This window comes from Sinohyriopsis cumingii, chromosome 4 (assembly GCF_028554795.1).
Source record: "Sinohyriopsis cumingii isolate HCF-2022 chromosome 4, ASM2855479v2, whole genome shotgun sequence".
Classification (NCBI taxonomy): domain Eukaryota; kingdom Metazoa; phylum Mollusca; class Bivalvia; order Unionida; family Unionidae; genus Sinohyriopsis; species Sinohyriopsis cumingii.
In genome coordinates this window covers 60,492,023-60,512,344 of record NC_142964.1, presented here as the reverse complement: position 1 = coordinate 60,512,344, position 20,322 = coordinate 60,492,023, and the positions used below count along the sequence as shown (strand labels likewise).

Genomic DNA, 20,322 nt, shown 5'->3' with positions numbered 1-20,322 from the left:
ACGTCAGCCAAATTAAAAATGACGGAAGCATGACATGCGATAAATCGCGTATTAACAATAATTCAATATTTCTCGATGAAGAAATGTTGTAAACGTTTCTACCACCTAGTAGCAACATTGGTGATTTGAGTGACAACAAATCGCTATCTAGCAATGAAAACAGGGATAACAACAAAACTGAGGACACTTACGCCGATTGTGACGACACATGTTCTAGAAACAAACATATCGCAAGAACATAATGGACAGTATGATGCAATCGGAAGTGCTACATGCTAATGCCAAAAGTGCACGGAAACATACGAACGAACCAATCCAAAAACTCTTCAATGGTTTCGAAAAGAGTTTAAGCATCAAAACCCAGTGAGATGTATTGAAAACTTACCGACCCCTCAAAGGATGACCCAATAAATTATCCACGCGATATCTGGCAGTGTCAGAATGATAATGCTCAAGTGAAGGTGCAAATAAGAGGTGAAGTAGGTTTAAAGAACGTTACGAACGAACTTTCGAATATTACACGAATGTAAAGCCATAAGAATTCGTGTGTACCGTCGTTTATTAATTCAAGAGACAATCCCTTAACCTCAGTAATATGCTACATTGATCAACAAATATGGACTCAAAGTCGTTTTTATTGTTTAAAGAAGGGTGGTCGGCACTAATAGAACATTTTCAATGGGAAAATGTTTTATTACAACCACGGTATACAAATCTAACAAGATGCTGCGCGCAGAGAACTGGAGTCGCGCCGATACTTCTCAGGCCACTCATGCTTCATTGGGATGGCCGCCAACATACGTTTCTCAGATATTTTCAGATTTGAGAGGGATGCATGTCATGAAAATTAAAAATATTCGAATGATCCTCTGAACTGACGCAGATCCGGTCCGCTCAAGAAAACTGTGCTCAAACCACGTACAAGACAATATCCCAGAGGATACAATTGATAGAAAGGACACCATTGACATGATTTTCAGACCAAAGGCGTTGCAACGGCAGACGATTCTGCGACCTTTGGTGAGCGAAACATCAAACTTTAAAACAGTCTTGAAGAACAAGGTCATAGTGACTTCTTACAGTATTACGTTAAGCATGTAGAGGATAGATTGGCGAACCATGCTATTTCCAGCGACAAAGAACAAATTTCGACAAACGACAACATGAACCACAGATTAAAGTAAAACTTAACTGAGAGATGAGAATCTGTTGAAAAAATAATGGAGTGCAAACGGTGGATCCAAGAAGGGCATTATACTGAACGGGTAACTTTTAGCTGAAAACGCGATTTTTGAAATTTAAAATTTCCGAACTTTCATAGAACTCGAAAGCAGAAGAAAAGAAACAGCAACTCTTCAACAAATTCTTAACTACCAGCACTACAAGTGTTTCAGGACTGACATCTTCAGATGGGAAATTCCCTGTCCATACGCTAGACGAAAAGACAAAGGACACGATGTAGATCTAAACAGACATGAAGCAAGTGGATTTCATGCATCCAGTGAGAACAGTGAACATAATGCCTGTGATATAATGTGAGGTGTGGCCTATTAGTTGCAATGAAGACCGTGTGACCTATTTGCAAAAGTTCTAAAATATTGTTGCTTAGGCAAATGCAAATTTTATCGAAAAACACTTGTGCGTACATCGACTTTGGTATGCATCGATTATATTTATAATTAAAAAGGAGTACATACTGCTACAGTGAAAAAGATGTCAATCACAATTGATACTTAATAAATCTCGTTATGGAATAGGGATATGAAACTTTTCCCAAACTAGAAATACTTTAGACAACACTTTGAGAAAAAAAATTCATAAAAAGAATAATTTACTATTTCTTTCAGGCAATATCAACGAAAACTGCGCCATAGTCTGGTCCCGAGTGCAAAAGCAAGAGGGCTGTGCATCTATGTCAGGAAATATTAGTTAATCTATACCAGAGGCAATCTAGTTAGGTCTACTATACTACAGTTATTATTTTATATTTAAAAAATATATCTCATATATATATATATATATATATATATATATATATATATATATATATATATATATATATATATATATATATATATAACCGGACCTTCTTGTAAAGATTCTGCCTTTGTCATACGTGATCTTTATAACACTATATATGCCTCTGTTATAGTACTGATATCATTATTATATAAGTAACTAAACAGTTAAACAGTTATAAATAACCGTTATGATACATATCCGTATATTAAATTTATGCAGTATACAACATTCATAATGATGTTATGTGTCTCTCAATAAGTTTATTATTATATAAATTTGTTTAAACCTGACTTTGTCACATTGAATCTTCTTTCGTCACTGGCTTTGCGTTATTCGACTTTTTCATATTTTATCTGCATTTGTTCTATAAAATATTTGTATTATACTTATGCAATATAATACAGTTACAGTGTTATTGTGTATATCTCGGTAATATAATTATTTTGTTAAATAGCTTGTTAATGAACGTTTTTTAACAATTGTCAGCATATATATCGTTGTCTCAACGCGCCATGTAAGGGATACAACTCAGGATGTGTATGTACACATTTTACTTTCAAACAACATTAAAACACGTTTTTTAAAAACTTTTTAAGTACAATATCGGTAAGATAACGTTAATATAGTATATTATACACATATGTGTACAATAAAACAAAAATAAGCGGACCTTGTCAGGCTTTGCTGTGTTTATTAGGACACACCCCTTCCCCCTTCATGCCCCTCCTCCAATGATAATGAAAATGTCTAAACTAAAGGTAAAGGACAAATAAATAAGTGTGATAGGAACGGACCTATCTTCTAACAAAAATGCAAACAAGATAAGCAGAAAACTGTTTGCAATAAAACGGTAAACTGTTTTGAGGTAACCTTGTTATCTAGGTCTTTGCAACAATATCGTGTTTCACATAGCGCCATCTATAATTTATTGCGGTTAATCATTCTCTTGTAGCTCTTAATCCCGTATAACTGCCGCTATGAGAAACGTAGTTGTTGTTGTTGTTGTTGTTGTAGGGTTTAACGCCATTTTTCAGCACACGATAGTCTATGCATGGCGGCCAGTATTAATGGTGGAGGAAGAACGCGGGAAGAACCACCGACCCACGAGAAACTACAGGCAAGCTTTCTCACATACCCACATTAGCCAAATCCGAGACTCGAACCTACGCAGACAGAGATAAGAGACGTAGATAAAATATGTATGTATGTATGTATGTATATATGTATGTATGTATGTATGTATGTATGTATGTATGTATGTATGTATGTATGTATGTATGGATGGATGGATGTTTGTATGTATGTATATATATGTATGTATGTATGAAGTGACCACAAGGCGTCAATCAAGGATAAAGCTCTAACATTAATATTAATTGAAAATATATTGATATTCAACAGATCTGAGAGTTATGTGATCGTACTGTTTTATTATATACCATTAAGAGATTGTTTCTTTATAAGAGGGGAAATGAAAAACTCGGAGAGTATATAATTATACATCAAAGAAAGGTAAGGAAATACAGCCTGTAGTTATATTTCCAGCTTAATGTTAAAGGAATTTAGCATGAAATTATCATCTGACTGTACATTTCCCATACTCAGCATATTTTATGGAAAAATGAATGAACCACAAGACGTGTCTTTTAATAGCTATTCAAGAATGATTTACCTATTTTACCTTTCAATGGAAAATCCATAAACGCACACTCTTCATAAAAACAAAAGTATTATTCATGAACCATGCATTGTGCATGAGCACAAGATAATATCTCCAGACCATGCAAAGAACATGCATCAACCATTACATAAATTCTAATGAAAGGACGATCAGTTATTTTATAGCCTGTTCTAAACTCCAAGTGAAGTTCACAATTTCGTAAAGTGGAATTACATTATTGCTATGAGCGCTGGTATTATAGTGGTATTTCCAATTTCGTTAAATGGAATTACAATAATGTCATGAACTTCTTTTACAAATGGTGGCAGCGAGGGCTGGTCTTGCTTCCTTTACCTTAAATACAATAGCCCACTTAAAGGCACTGATCGTACGCGCGACGATGACCCTTGCGGTAGGGGCCGCAACTCTGAAATGTGCTATGACTGCTGCTGGTGCTGACACGATAATTGCTTGGATGCTATAACCCATTTCGTTACCATCGTCAACATGTAGGATACTGACATCTCGAACTTGTACAGTGCATTTACCATATAATATGCTTAAACAGGAGTACGGTCTTTGATACAGAGGTCAACGGTAAGCGTGTATTCACTGAGGACGAGCAGATTGCGATTCTAGTTGGTCATCTTAAAGCGCAGTTTGCTGCTGTTTGGCAAGAACAAAGGCAAGGGTGGTACGAATAGCAGGACTCAATGTTTGGACTAGACTCTGCTCCATAGTGAAAATACAGAACATAAAGCCAGGGCTGGTTATCACTAGTGCTTGAGTCCACGAAAGATGTGCAGATATCGTGGTATTGATCTGCAACCTGTGAAAGAGCGATAAAACTCGTGCTAGTCAAAGTTTGCTGTTCACCATGTGGTGTGCAGGTTTCGCAAGCTATGGACGTCAGTCCCGCGAAAGAGGGACACGTATTTACCTTGTTGCGAACTCCATTTAAAATATGGGTGCAGTGTTCAGTCTTTTTATGCCGTCATGGCTAAAAGACGCATAAGTTTCCTCACCACCATCCCATTATCATCACGTCGTCATAAATGATGATAGTATCTTGACCGCTTCTAATTCACTAGAACCTTGGGCCTCCTCGAATTTGGATAAAAAGCGAATTTGTTGTCGACTTGACTCAATATGTCATTGTATTTCTGGTAGAGTGCGCTTGCTACAACCACATAGAGCCTGTTCCATTTCATCCAGCGCGTCAGAAGGTTCAGCAGCAGCTGCGTCGTGCCTTTTCCAGAGAGGAAAGTAAGCGACGAGGGACTCAGTGGTAGCGTTGCGTTGTCGGCATTTTGTGCCTGATATGTCAATTATGTCCATGCTATTACGGAGTCCCTACGTCCTTTGAAATATTTGCATATCATCTGTGCGGGAGAACAAACCGTAGGTGGACACGAGGTGCTCATCGTCCATGGGAAACACGTGATCCAAAGAACTTGTGCTGTATGCAGAGTGAAAAGGTCGACCTTAATAGCGCGTGCCGATGTTAGTTCATACCACAGGGTAAGCATCCGGTGAGAGGCATATACCGCGCAACAACTGCTGCGAACCAAGCACAAGGCTTGGCATTCGAATATACAGCGACGATGGTTCCAAGAATAGAGAGGTCCAATACACCGTGTAGACACCGCTTGTAACCAGCTAAACCTGCCGTACACATAAAACATCAACATAAATGGATGGTGAAAAGACCGATGCGGAATTGATCTGAGACCAAATCTATGTCCACTTCCCCAAAGACAGCGAACGCCTTGTTCGCTGACTCTTAAACAGTTTAATGTTAGTCGAGCTGATGGTGAGCGGGCGCCTTTAGTTACACCCTCCGCTCATACTAGTTCTATAGATCACGCGAAATAGCATCAAAAACAGTTCAGACTTGATATTATAAGTCTTATATTTATCTCCCATGACAAATATGTTTCAGTTGCACAAATTTTGTATATATCTTATGCGTTAACCCAGCTACACCTGTCATAAGATCAAAATCTCAAAGTCTCATGAGTTCAAATACTGCAGCCGCACAGTCCTGCCTGCATTGTCGCTCCTGTGGCTTACTCTTTAGAGCGTCGGCCTCGGATGCGGGAGGTCGTGGGTTCGAACCCCGCTCGAGTCATAACAAAGACTTACAAAAATGGTACTAACAGCTGCCTCGCTTGGCTCTCAGCATTAAGAGGTTAGTTTTAGGACTGGTCGGCCTGGTGTCAGGATAATGTGAGTGGGTGGGACATCATGCTTCATTTCTGCGGCATGATGCCCCAGTGCTAGACATCACTATAAACTGCCACACTGCAGAGATCCTAGCGATATGACTGAAACAGTGTTAAAGCTACGTTAAAAATCCAAATCACATCATATCACAACACCTACCTGCATTATTGTTAATTAGATCCCAAATGTACCTAAGAGTTCTATCACAAGTCCAAATGAGTAAAGTTCCAATTGAATTACGGCAGTTCCAAATATAGTTCAATATTGAACGTGTTCATGTGCATGTAGTCTCGAGTGTGCTAATGTGCCAGTGGCATGGAATTTGGCGATGTGTTAAGTCTTTTGATGCATCACAATAATATAATTCCAAATTAGTGATTTAGTCCAAGAAGTAAAAATGAGAATTTTGTAATTCCAGTGAATAATTTAAATAAATAAATCGACACAAATTAAAACTGAGCACAACAATAAGACTGATTTAAATTAGAATGTTAAGGTAGTAATGCGCAATTATTCATGTAAAACAAATTGATATAAAATACTAAGACACAATAATATAGCCAGGATATATTTCAGTTTCCTTACTAAAACTTTTAGTTATCAAGTAAACAACATTGTTATTGAAAAACTAAGACACAATAATATCGCCGGTATGTAGGTCAGTCTCCTTTCTGAAACATTTACCTGTCAACAACTTTAAGACTTCTCAAGTGGAAAACTACTGTAGTGGACTTGGATTAAAATAAACGTATTTACCTCCATTCATAATGATCTGAATATTTAATTTATAATTATAGAGAAATATTAGCAATGTATTCAGTTGTTTACAAAATAAATTACATTTGTCAGATAGACCATTAACTTGATATTGAACTAAGCTAAATTACAAAATACAGATAGATATGCATAACATAATCATAGAGAAAAGCCAACAACCAATAAAAATTTAATATACAAAATCTCGTCTAAGATGAGAGTCCATGCAACTGCCAGATACCCTTCGAACCTGTCTTCTAGACTTATCGATAAACATTTTCCTATTGTTTCTAACGAGATGTTTGATCTGACATGCTTTATATTTCGGCCTATAATTATTTGAGCGAGGTGACGGTCGAAATGAGGAACTAAATGTTGCTCTTGTTTTGGCCATCTTGACATCATGCAGTATTTTTGTCTTGTTTACTTGTGGAATCAGAATCCAGTTGCTGTTCTGGACAGAAAATATCCATTTCGACTATCTCCATAGGCTCGTGTTCCATCTCTTTTTCTGATAGTTTATGATCACTTCTCTCCGACCGCTGATTTCTAGGGTATTGTGGAGTTCTGCATACCAGATGACGTTCTTCGTCTTCGCCAGACTTAGCGCACTGAAGTTCCACACGAGGATGGCCGATGTTTTTCTTCCTAGGTCAAGAATGAACTCAAAGCCAGACAAAGCACATCTTCTTGCATAGTCTTCGTATAAAAGGATGAAACTACTGTTGGCGCCTAATTGTAATGTGGTCAAAGACCCTCGCTTTTACAAATCACTGACATATTACCTCTGTTGGCGTGGTTTCGAGTCTCTGGCTCGGCCGACTTGGGTGTTTAGAAATCTTGCAAGTCGATTCCTGTGATGGTCCTTTCCGGGTTTTCTATGGTTCTTTCTCAAAAAATAGCATAACCTATGATGTACTAAAAAGTGGCGTTAATCCTACAACAACAATAGCAATAATCAAACCGAGTCTAGCAAGATCTCGTGTAATATTCTGAGCAACACTAGGCTAAAAGTGTCTGTTACTCAACGTCCGACCATATCGGCTGATTTCTGTCTTGTATACGTTGAAATGTTCGAACTGAAGGAATCTGGTAACTATTTGATGGAAGCCACATTGCTGACGATTCCAATGAGTAAACGTTTTCATTGTTGACGACCTTAAAGCTGAGTCACGAGGCAATGTTGAAGGCTTTCACTTCGACTAATCTTAGAGGATACTTGACTCTCGTTCTGATGTAGTCTTTGATTGATACCGTTTATCACTTTAGGTCAGACTTCAACGCGTCGCACGTAAAGTCAGACTTATTCGATGCTTGTTTTGTACTCATTGTTATTAGTGATCCAACAAAACATTACCGTACTACTTCAAATCAATCACATGAGTTCATCCTATTCATTCAACAAATTATTTACTAAATGCAAACAATCCACTGCTTATAAACTAAATCCTTGCTTTGTTTTCTTTTGACTGTCGTTAAATCGAACACTGACGTCTGCATCATCATTTGCAATCAAAGCTGTGCAGTTGAATCTGTTCAACGTGTTAGGTTTCTACACCACGGAAGCATCAAAATGAGTGTTCTTGACTTATTTTCCGTACGTTAAGAGATTTTTCCCGGTACTCTTGGTAAGAAGCAATGACATGCTGCTGCGCAGAAGTTTGTTATTCAGGTAGAAATATACCTCGCTGAACAACTAATGCAAACAAATTGTTGATGTGAACCAATCTGGTATTGGTGCCTGGATTAATGTTGTGAGTTTTGACAACTTTTACTTTCAGACCCACGTTAATGCTATTAAGATCGACGTAATCTTTTGTTGTTTTTTTTTTTTTTGATTCAAACTCGACAGGCAATGCTATGATCAGAGACGACACAATATGAACTTCTGCCCACTGTTATCATTGTATTGTCACCATCGTCAGTGCCATGGCAAAAATAAGTTCGTATACTGACGTGGAACATTCGCAAAAATATTGGTGGATCTTTCTCCGGTTTTAGTTAGCAATACAACAATCTCTAGCTCTCTGAGAGATCATGTTATTTTATCTTTTTTATCGTGTTATGAGGTCCCAGATGTTTTCAGCCTATCTTTCTGTTTTGTGCTTGTTGCGTTAGAGGAGGAAGTAACTCCTCCGCCAGAAATCTGAACCGAATTTGCAGGAGTGTCTCCAAGTCCTGTGAGTTCTTTACCAGTTTGAATCATCATATACGTTTTCGTGCTGTACGAAAGGCTTCTTTTGGGCTTTTCTTGTCAGTTAATACGTTTTGAACAAGTCCTTTTCCTAGCGTCAGTGCTGCACCTTTTATAGAATGCAGGGTTTTAAGATACGGAAATCTGATTTGAACATATTTCGTAAACCATGTCCTCGTTGTCGAGCGAACCTCGGTACACAGGATGGATTAGTAACGATTCACGGGAAAATTGTTTTCAAAAATAGTGTTTCGCCGTAGATTGTCATTTGGGGAATATAATGTTTTGTCCAAGATCTCGTTTTATATTTATATTGACACTATCAGTAGAAGATTTCTGACAGGACGTTAATCTGTGGACTTAATATGTGCTCCAGCTTTCATCGTAAGCATATCTCCTTTTTGAAAGGAATCACTTTCAGCAACGGAGCAGATGTGGTTCGCTATTTGTACTGAACAACGTCCAAATACACAAACATAAAATTTGGTCCTTCATTCAGATAAATATGAAAGCGAAAATACTTGTACAGTTGATCGTTGTTGTAAATATCTTTCCTGGGATCGAGTGAGTGAGATGTGTCCACCTAGAATAGCAAACAAATCTGGAAAAAAACTAATTGACAGTATTTTCCTTCGGAAAGAAATCCATTTCACGACGATCTGCGTTGATATTTTTGACCTGAGTATAGTAACTATATAAAACTTAGTGTTGTTCTTCATGAAATCATCTGATTATACTACATAAGGCAGACATCCAACATAATACACACAAAACCTTACATGAAGTCTTTCATCCTAGGCTACAATTGATTTGAAATGCAACATATACAAAACATATCGTTAATGAAAACAGTAATAAGAGACAATTTAAAGTATAAAACCTTAGCTTGAGAGCTGGTGCTTCTCGACGCAAGAGAAATTGTATAAACCTATTGTGCTGTCACAACAAAACTCATGCCTCTTCAAATACGCGCTGGCTTACACTGGTGAGACTCCCCCTTCCACCAAATCGAGGTTAAGCCTGAAGTGAGCCCCAGTGTCATAAAAGGGTAAGGCCACGAGAAACCTGTGAATGGAAGGCAACCCCATGATTCTCTTGGTCAGTCACACTGTTTACAATAAGTTAAATAGTATTTTAAATCGAGGAAACAAAATGTGTCATCGACATCCATGGGGTGACCTCTGTCCCTAAACATACTCCTTTCTAAAAGATTTTGTATTTGATAACTTTGTTTAAGGGCAATTTTGAGCATTTCTTCTTAAGGGAGCCTAGCCTTAACCTGAAATATTTCATGACATTTCTAAAACTTGAGTGGAGTTTTTCCTCGTTTTTTCCTTGTGAAACGTAATTTGAACTTGAGGAAAATCTCCAAATTGAGGCAAATGATTAGTGAAACTGGGCCCAGTTCCCCAACACTGAGTAGCGTTTGACTGTGATCTTATATTGCGTCAACAGATCAGAGTGCACAACTTGCGGTCTAATAACGAATTCAATCGAACTGAGGAAACTCGGACATGTCGGGTCATTTTTGCTGACCCTAGACTACTCGTATCTTGGTTATGCAAGAGTGTACACAGTATTATAGCTCTAACCCATTATGTCATTTTGAACAACTCGTTTCTTAGCTATTTCGTGATATATCACTCACTGTAGACCTTAATTCGTAATCGTATACTGACCCTGTCGTTTTTTATTACAATGTACGCACAAAAATGGACCTTTTGCTATTTTTAATGATGGCCAGTAATGTTTACGAAATACCTTTATTGCATGTCTGCCTGTCTCTCCAGGTAAACATGCACGCGTGTGTGTGTGTGTGTATGACTCTAAAATAGTTGAAAAATGAATAAAGAAATGATTGAATTAATAAAAGTTTGTTTATTGTAAAGTGTAAATTTAAACATATGATGGTACAGGTCTCCAATTAAACCAAATGATGGTACAGGTCTCCAATAAAACCATATAATGGTACGGGTCTCCAATAAAACCATATGATGGTACAGGTCTCCAATAAAACCATAGGATGGTACAGGTGGCCAAATCAACCGTCTATGGCTGCACATTCAGCATTGCATCCCCCGCAGTAATTTGCTCTGCAAAAGTAGTAGTTGTATTTGTACTGGTTGTAGGTAGTGGTTGTGGAAGCAATGATATTATTGGTAGCAGTTGTAAGTATAAAGAGACAATACTGCGGCTGTTACTAACACTAATACTACTAACCATCATCATAATTATCATCATCTGTCTCCTCTTTTTCTGCCTTTTCATTGTTAATTTTGTTCGTTCCTTGTCTACTTTGTCGTTTTTGTTTCTTTTTCAGGTTAATTGATTATTTCTTCTATGACCTGCTATCGTTTGGTCTGGCAATACGCCATATGAGGCAGCAGTCATTGAAACGTTCCATTCGAAACGATTGCTTTTGAGGGCACACGATTACAATATATTCACTAGATCAGCCCGTTTTGCAATAATCATAGCTGTTGAGAGAAATAAATGTTAACAGTGACAAGCAGCTTCTTGATTTGTTTGATAAAATATGATATGGAAATATATCCTTCCTTTGTTGAAAAAACGAGTTAAGTAATTCGTACATAATTACTTACGTCACTGTGTGACTTGATTTTACGTGGCATCAGATATTGAGAGAAAAACAGAAGGACAAACAGAAAGAGACAGAGACAGATGGATTGATACCTGCATATGGTTCCGTCGGGACAGGTCTTAAACATACAAGGGTCCACAAAGCAATTCACCAGCACGCATCCTACAGTAATAATAATAATAATAATAATGATAATAATAATAATAATAATAACAATAATAGTAATAATAACAATAATAGTAATAATAACGAACACGTGTACAAATATCACTCCAATTTAAACATATGGCAAATTATCATAATCATATGTACATTGACCCATACACACGTCTGCACATTCATATGCTTACATACTAGATGGAATTTTCTCAATAAATTAACAAAATATACATTCTTGTACAATGTCTATTACATTCGGTATTGTTGTGTTCTGCCTTCTATTTCACCATGCAAGGACTTCCTATTGTCATCATTATCAGGTAAAGAATGTTTATGAAAGGCATATCATACATTTCAACTTTTTACTGTACGACAATAGTAGAATCATTCATATCCAGAAAGGTTTATACATTGCATAGTACAAATAGTCAAGTATTCAACTTGTATAATTTCAAGAAAGCAATAATTTCTGTTTATGGTTAAAAGATGCTACTAATTTCAAAATGAGACCGTAAGATAAAAATGGAAAATTTGATGCTGATTTCCACCTAATTTTGCTTGCAAGTTAGCATCTGTATTTATGAAAATTTTTATCCTCACAGTTGTCTATTTTAAACCATAAGTCTTGAGGCAAAGTAGAACTGTGTACTCAATGTATCGATCCTGAATCTTGAACGTTGCTAGACACGATGTGACATGTGCTGTTTTTATTTATAGAAGCACAAATCATGCAGGGGACTTAATCTGATTATTTGTTACTTTTTCACAAGAACTCTTACGAAGTATACGGACAAAACCGCGGTGGCTCAGAAGTAAGTGTGGTTGATAAGTAATCAGTAGATTGGAGAGTCGAAACAAGTCCATTCCAGCCTAAGTCGATTATCTTGGTGTGTCCCTTAGTACGCACTTTACTATTGTTGTGTGTACAATAGTTTTTCGTGGGCATGTATATGTACTGTGAAAATCAGAGTTGGTAAATCGTTCGTTTTGCATTGAAAAGGTACGTCATGGACGCCAGCATATAGGGGTAAGGTGAAGCAACCCCCGATTTAAACTCTAAACATGTTTTGGCCTAATTCCGTAAAACTTAATGGCTGACCACTTCATGTTTGCCGCCCACCCACCCAGCGAAAATAATTATGTGGTCGCCACTGGTCCTTGATAAATATTGATGTGGCAAAATTTAATTAATACTATACGTGCCAGGGAGTATTCATCAACATTTTCGAAATCCAAATCAATCAGTTAATTGGAATGAAGAGCATAGAGAAGACGTTGGGATAGTAACTGCATGTTCTGTAATCTGTTATTGGATATTAATTGCCAATAGACTTCAAACTTTAACGGAAACCTACGTATCATATTCGCATGTGCCTTGCAATAAACTACTGTATGTATGTGTGTCTAAATAATATCCGGATCCACAAAGCAGTGTTTAAGCTACAACTGATTCATTTCAAAATATTCACTTGAATTGACTGTGCCTCGAAAATCGAAGTGATGGATCACGTTACTGAGTAGCATCCGTTAATTATATGGAAGTTTTTACCGCTTTCATTGTCATACTCTCTCTCTCTCTCTCTCTCTCTCTCTCTCTCTCTCTCTCTCTCTCAATGGTCACTGGAGAATTCTTTTCTCACTATATTATCCAATCCAGATTGATTTCATTCTCTTATTACTTGTTAACCCTTGTACTGGTTCCCTATATACATGCTCAGGCATTTCATCAATAGTATGCAATTGATGTTTCACATTGCTTGCAGGAGGTATATAGTCCTTTTACTGCAGCTCATACGACTCCAACAATGATCATTATTTTCTTAACGAATTCTGCTCTGCTCTGTCGTCGACAAATAGGCAGTGTGTTATTCACGGCTTCTTCTCTCATACCATAGTAGATCAAAGAGGTTCTGGTTCAATTCCGTTTGATAATATGAGATTGATCTTGGAAAAAAGCTATAAAAAAACAACAAAGCAAGACATAGTACTAAGGAACTATGCCATACATATGATTAATTGTATGTATTACATGTTTAAAACCTCGAGCATACTTAAGTTGGATACGGCATGTTTTCTACGAGAGAGAGAGAGTGAGAGAGAGAGAGAGAGAGAGAGAGAGAGATGAGGTACCTGGGGCAGCTTCGACATGACGAAAACCTGAGACGATAGAAGGGAAACTCTATACCATAGAATAACAGAAACAAAATCTATTGAGTCCATAAACTGGTTTTTTTGGCAACATAAATAAATATAAATTTACATTGCGTCTATAACATTGACTGTTATGAAATTTAATTTTGCAATTTCGTTTTTAAAGTTGCAACTCAAAATGAATGACGAAAACAGAATTAAATGTTTGCAATGATATGGTAATGACAACCATTATATTCGATGTGTTCAGATACAAAGTGACTGAGATACTTCCTACACGCTTTCTTCTCAGGTGGAATAATAAATAAATCAAAAATAAAAAGTGGAGAGAGAGAGAGAGAGAGAGAGAGAGTGAGAGTAAATAAACAAAGGAAGACTGGGAAAGAGTGCGATTTGCAAATAAATATATAGAAAATAAGTAATGTCCAAAAGTCAAGTAATTTGGTAACTAGATGACATGTATTTCATATTGATGCTACCTTTGAAAAATGTATACAGATACATACATACATGCACGCACACATACATACATACATACATACATACATACATAGAGATAATGCAAACACCGTAACGAAATATTTAATACTTACCCAACACTGTCGCCATCAACATCAAGCAAATAAAGTGTGCTTTCATCATTTTGTTTTCTAAATGACGGTGTACATAAAGATATTCTGTTTATTCCCAAATAGTTCAGTATTAAATGGACGACAGTTTATGTTTTCAGGTATTGTCACATGCTTTAGAACCAGATTAAAGTGGATTCGTATGCAAATCATGATTGTTGACAACAAACATCGGTGTGTCATTATTAATTAAATACGTAGTACCTATGTCTTTGCCGCATTATAAATACTTTGAAATATTATACAAGTCGGATAATTTGATAAGTAGGTGACATATATTACATGTTGATGCTATCTTTCAAGAAAATATGTGTAACTATATATATACAGACAGGCAGAGCGCAAGATGGAGTAAAACAAGGAACATAATAAAGCTTTAGAATTTCCAAATACTGTCACCATAAATTAAAGCAAATATGGTGTAATTTTATCATTTTGATTACTCGGAATGACGGTGATTATAAAATATATCAGGATTAAATATATTGCAATCAATCTTTTCTATGATAATTTCATATGCTCAAGAACCGGATTAAAATCTATTCGTTTACTAAATGAATGTTGACAACCTAGGTCACATATTGGTGTCATTATAAAATGCGTAATACATGTGTCGTGTTTGTATTTTAAATAATTTTTTTTTTTTTAAAAACCGCTAGATTATTATGTAGATGATTTTCATTATTTTGTTTGATGTATTAGTTAAATCTCATCAACAATCTTGACAAGCAAACTCGCACCCTGTTGTCATTCTGAAATGAATAATATCACTCTGTGTGAAAAATCTCTCATATATTCTCTACACAATTTTCATTTTGTTTGATGGATTAGGAATCCCAAACTAGAACAACTCTTGCGGCTAGCCAACACATATTTGCGCTCTTTAAAGTAATCTCTCCAGTGACACCCAACCGCCTTCACTCACATAAGTCACACCTTAATATATATTATATCTCTTATGTGTATTCCTGCTATACGTGCATGTATAAGCTTTCGTACACATAGTATTTATAAACTTCAATGTCAGTAAAATGTATTTTATATCTCAACGTAACTATGAACTCATGAGTGAAGTGCGCAGTAAGGTGTAATAATATTCGAAGAAAATATCCATTGACTTTGCATGCCATTGATTGTGAAAAGCTTTTTTCATCGATAAAAATTGTATACAGTATGGCTTCGTCGTTTGCTATAAACGATTAGTTAACGGACAACAAAATAAGCCATATTGCAATCGCTTCTGTTAACTCCCTCCCACGCCGTGCAACCTCACCCCTCAAGCCTAATAGAGGAAAACTTAAAAGATGTTTGATCGGTATGTAATCATAATTACTAAAATCGTTTAAAAACCTTACAAATGGCTGTTAATAAACGACTAAATAAAACAACAAGTAATTGTATGAAATCCTAATTGTGTAGGCCACAATTATTCTCTTTCTCTGTCTCTCTCTCTCTCTCAAAAGTATAATTACAAAACTAAATTTTATTTTAACAGGAATGTGCCCAAATACCAACACTGACTTAAAGAGAGGAGCCAAAACTGACATGATCCAAGTTCTACTACATTTAACGTGTTCATAATTATTTTGTCATTGCCGTAAGACTTCCCAGACTCGATATAAGAAGACATGAAAAGTTACTCTTGATATATAAATCTACACTAAAGTGATACTTGCCTTCGATACATTTTCCTATTCCTAACAGTCTAATGAAACTGCTTATTTCGTTCAACTAGCTGTGTCTCAAAATGTACTGCTTATTTATCACGACATAACTATATTCTAGAAAACTGCATCATTCAAATTCATGTATAATTTTTACATTTCTGGGTCTTTTATTTTCAACATCGACTTTGTTTAACCTGTGTCTACCTCTCAATCCTTTCATTTTCTAGCCGTTGATCTCTATTATGATTAATACCTTCATTAGACATCTCAAACTTTTCATTTTCTCGCTTTTGTTAAACTGAAACAAATTTACTCTGAAGTCATGGTAAATCCAATGCGAAATCTGAATGACGAATGAAGAAAATCATTTTGACATAGTTTTCCCCTGTTGTATACATTTTTGCCGAGTTTTAAACGAATATTTCATTTGCCATCAGCAAGATTTAAATACAGAGACAGGAATCGTCTTTATGCCAGCCAAGGATGTATACTTAACAAGTTTGAAAATCCATCTACTCCAGCTTAAACACAATTGTACTTCTATTGACGTTTGATCCTGTCAGACTAGAATCCAGAAAATCCAAATAAGCCTATGTAGCTAGAAATACTAAATGCGTATTTATCAATAACCCTTGTGTCTTTCACCATATCGATCTCTAACTTTTCAAACTAACATGATCAGGTGGAAACCGCCCACACCAAAAAAATGAAATATGGGTGGCAGGGACATTCACAACAATCTTTGTGGGGTATAAAGGGGATAAAGCACTATACTTCCCGTGTTAGATAAATGCAAGCTGGGATAGGACTTAAATCACCCGTACTACTGTTGAAGGAAAAGTAGAAGTTATACAATTGTGACACCTATTAGGATACACATGTTTCAACAATGTTTAACAGATGAAAATGGGAGTTTATTTACGTGTTTTACTGAACGTTCTCGTGTATATGCAAGGGAGTCACAAATAATGTAGCAGTTGATATGGAGGTAAACAAAACTTAAGAAAATTCATATAATCAGCATCTCACGAGACACATTAATTCTAGGTATCACAAACTTAACTTTATAATCATTGTGTTTACTTTAAACATAATTATTTTAATCAACCCAAGGCCCATGTCTTAAAATAAAATCCCGATGCAACATATAAAATACAGAAAATATTATATTCTCATTTTTATTACTGGTTGTTGTTGTTCTTGTTGTTAATGTACTTAATATTACTGTATAAGTAGTGATGTTGACGACTGTACATGACCACACTATGCATGTAGCTTCCTGTTCATATCAGCGGTATGGTCCAATCGCCAAGCTGTTCATATCAGGGGTATGGTCCAATCACCAAGATGTTCATATCAGGGGTATGATCCAATCACCAAGCTGTTCATATAAGGAGTATGGTCCAATCACCAAGCTGTTCATATCAGGGGTATGATCCAATCACCAAGCTGTTCATATCAGGGGTATGGTCCAATCACCAAGCTGTTCATATCAGGAGTATGGTCCAATCACCAAGCTGTTCATGTCAGGGGTATGGTCCAATCACCAAGCTGTTCATATCAGCGGTATGGTCCAATCGCCAAGCTGTTCATGTCAGGGGTATGGTCCAATCACCAAGCTGTTCATATCAGGGGTATGGTCCAATCGCCAAGCTGTTCGTATCAGGGGTATGGTCCAATCACCAAGCTGTTCATATCAGGGGTATGGTCTAATCGCCAAGCTGCTCATGTCAGGGGTATGGTTCAATCGTCAAGCTGTTCATATCAGGGGTATGGTCCAATCGTCAAGCTGTTCATATCATGGGTAAGGTCCACTTGCCAAGCTTGAACTTATCGATCTGTATTGAAACGGCACGCTTTGTTTCAGAAAATATGATATTATCTGTCTATCATCATGGCCATTGACTAATTTTATAAGCAGACGAGCGTTAATAAATGCAGGCAGAATTGTGACTGATTTAACAGACATTTCCTTTCGCACTTCTTTGGTGGACTACTGTTGGTGCTGAAATTTAAAGGATAGTAAAAAATTTGAGTGAAGCTTCACAATTAACAATTAAACGTTCATAAATGGCATATCAGCATTAGTTTTACCAATTCGGAAAATGCGTTGTAAGCTGCCAAACTGCCACGAGGGCATGCAACATTATATCATTTTTCTCCGGGACAAGCTCCAGTCTAAATCTGTTTTTGCACACAGCCGGAATGAAGTAAGTATCATCAGACAATATTCACAAGCGATTACGACACTTGTGAGGATGTTTTATCTGAGTTGTCTAAACTTGACATGAATATTTTTCTGTTAATTTGTATTCCTATAAGGAAAAAAATGTTAATTTGTGTATGTTAAGTGTGGTTGATAATATGGCTATTTTGCCGTGGGCTAGACTTGCGGCTGACAAGTGTCAGACCACAAATAATATTACTATACATATATACCTCCAGGCTGAACTCAGAACAAAATTCCAATTACATTTGGATTCATATGTGTGACAGTGGTATTATCATCCGTACGACACAAAGACTTGTCACTTGTTTCCAGTACATCTACAAACAACAAACAGCTGATAAAAACCTACGGGGGTCATGGTTCCAATTATGGGTCAATCACAACATAGTCGGTGACCATATTTCACACTTTACTTGTGACCTTCCACCACACTACTCTGGCAACAACAATAAAATGTATCTAAGAAAAGGAATGCATTCTTCCCATATATTCCATGGCAAAGGTCAGTCTCTGTCAGGAATATTAAGCAGTAAAGACCACAGTTAAATAAAACTTGAAATTTAGAAATGAACTACTTAGGAACTGACCCTGAAGTAATTAATTCTGGTTAAACTCCCGTTCAGTTCAGATAATTAAGTTTAAGTTTAGATTAGTCTTGGTCACTGTTGGTCAGTAGTAAGTATTTGTGACTAATAATCAGGGGATTGTGGGGTCGAATCTTGCCTGGGCCAATCCAAGTCGGCTGCAGCCGTATGCACATGGGTATGGTTCTTTACTCTTATTGAATGGCGATAAATTTCGTGGACAGATGCACAGTCAAGGGTAGAGTTTGAAATCGTTCGGTTTAGATAGAAAGGATAGATAGCGTACGTTATACACACGAGCTGTGGTTGGTCAGAGGTGAGTATATACGTGGCAGGTAGAGTTAGTGAATATTTTCCGTATCCGAATAGTCTCAACCTTTTATCAATTTACACCGAAATAGTTTCCAGTTATGACTGGGTTAAAGATTTTGAGGGTAATAAAATACAAAGAAAACGAGTGATTTTTTAAAGCAAATATTTAAAAGTCTCTAAATTTGTAATCATATAAAACGTATTGCATACTGACACAGTCTTTAAAAGTCGTAATTGCATACATATATAAAAATATGTATATGTACAGACAGCTAGACAGAGGAACTTGTCCAGCAGTCAAGTCGTCAACATATAGGAAATAACTTGGGCTCTTTAAATGTTGTACAGAATGACTATATATTTAAAGGTTCTCTTTTTATTCTTAATTATTTCAGTAGTAGCTTGTAGTAAATGCTTTGGCACTTGATAAAACTGGATTCCTAGAAGGTTTTGACAACGAAACCCGGTTTCCCATGTCAGTTTTATGAGGCACTAATGCAGATGTCGTGTCTACATTCGAAATAATACGAGATGTTCTGTATTTTTCCTTCCTATGACGTATATAATCAAACTTGAACAACACTTAGGAGTCAGAATACCATATCCTTACGCTTTAAGTTACATCCGTGTGACTAAATGTTCAATGTTCAAACTCGGTAGCGATGTAGCATGTTTAGTGATCATGTTTAATTCTACGCATTTCATGTATCTTTTATATTGTTGCGCTTGAAAATAGAAATAATAGCAAGAAGGAGGAGACAGATGATGTCGATGATACTGCTGCTGCTGAATATTATTATTAGTAGTAGTAATAGTAGCAGTAGTAGCAGTAGTAGTAGTATCTCCTATCATTACCACCGCCACTGCCTATATCTTCTGCGTCCGATGCGAGGCTGAGTATGTAGTAAGTATTTTTCGTTGAATAGGCGACTTGCGTGCAGAATTGTATAAGTTTTGGTGGTCATATTTTTTATATATCTTGCTAACTTTTGATTCTACGTGTACAATCATCACTCAAGAATTTATCACATGATGTATCAAATATCTATACATATTTACTGGGTATGCAAATTCATATTGATCCCTGAGTCTCTCTAACTGTTCCCCACCATATGCACATTTATGCACCT

The 20,322-nt window shown here is 36.5% G+C and overlaps 1 long non-coding RNA gene across 1 annotated transcript; it reads right to left on the bottom strand.

The window, feature by feature from the left end:
• Nucleotides 1-10,716: 10,716 nt before the first annotated feature.
• On the bottom strand, nucleotides 10,717-14,526 carry LOC149801262 (uncharacterized). The gene is made up of 4 exons (XR_016420623.1): nucleotides 14,364-14,526; nucleotides 13,750-13,776; nucleotides 11,553-11,622; nucleotides 10,717-10,951 (listed from the first exon to the last, which is right to left on the bottom strand). It is a non-coding gene; the product is annotated as an uncharacterized LOC149801262 (long non-coding RNA).
• Nucleotides 14,527-20,322: the final 5,796 nt, after the last annotated feature.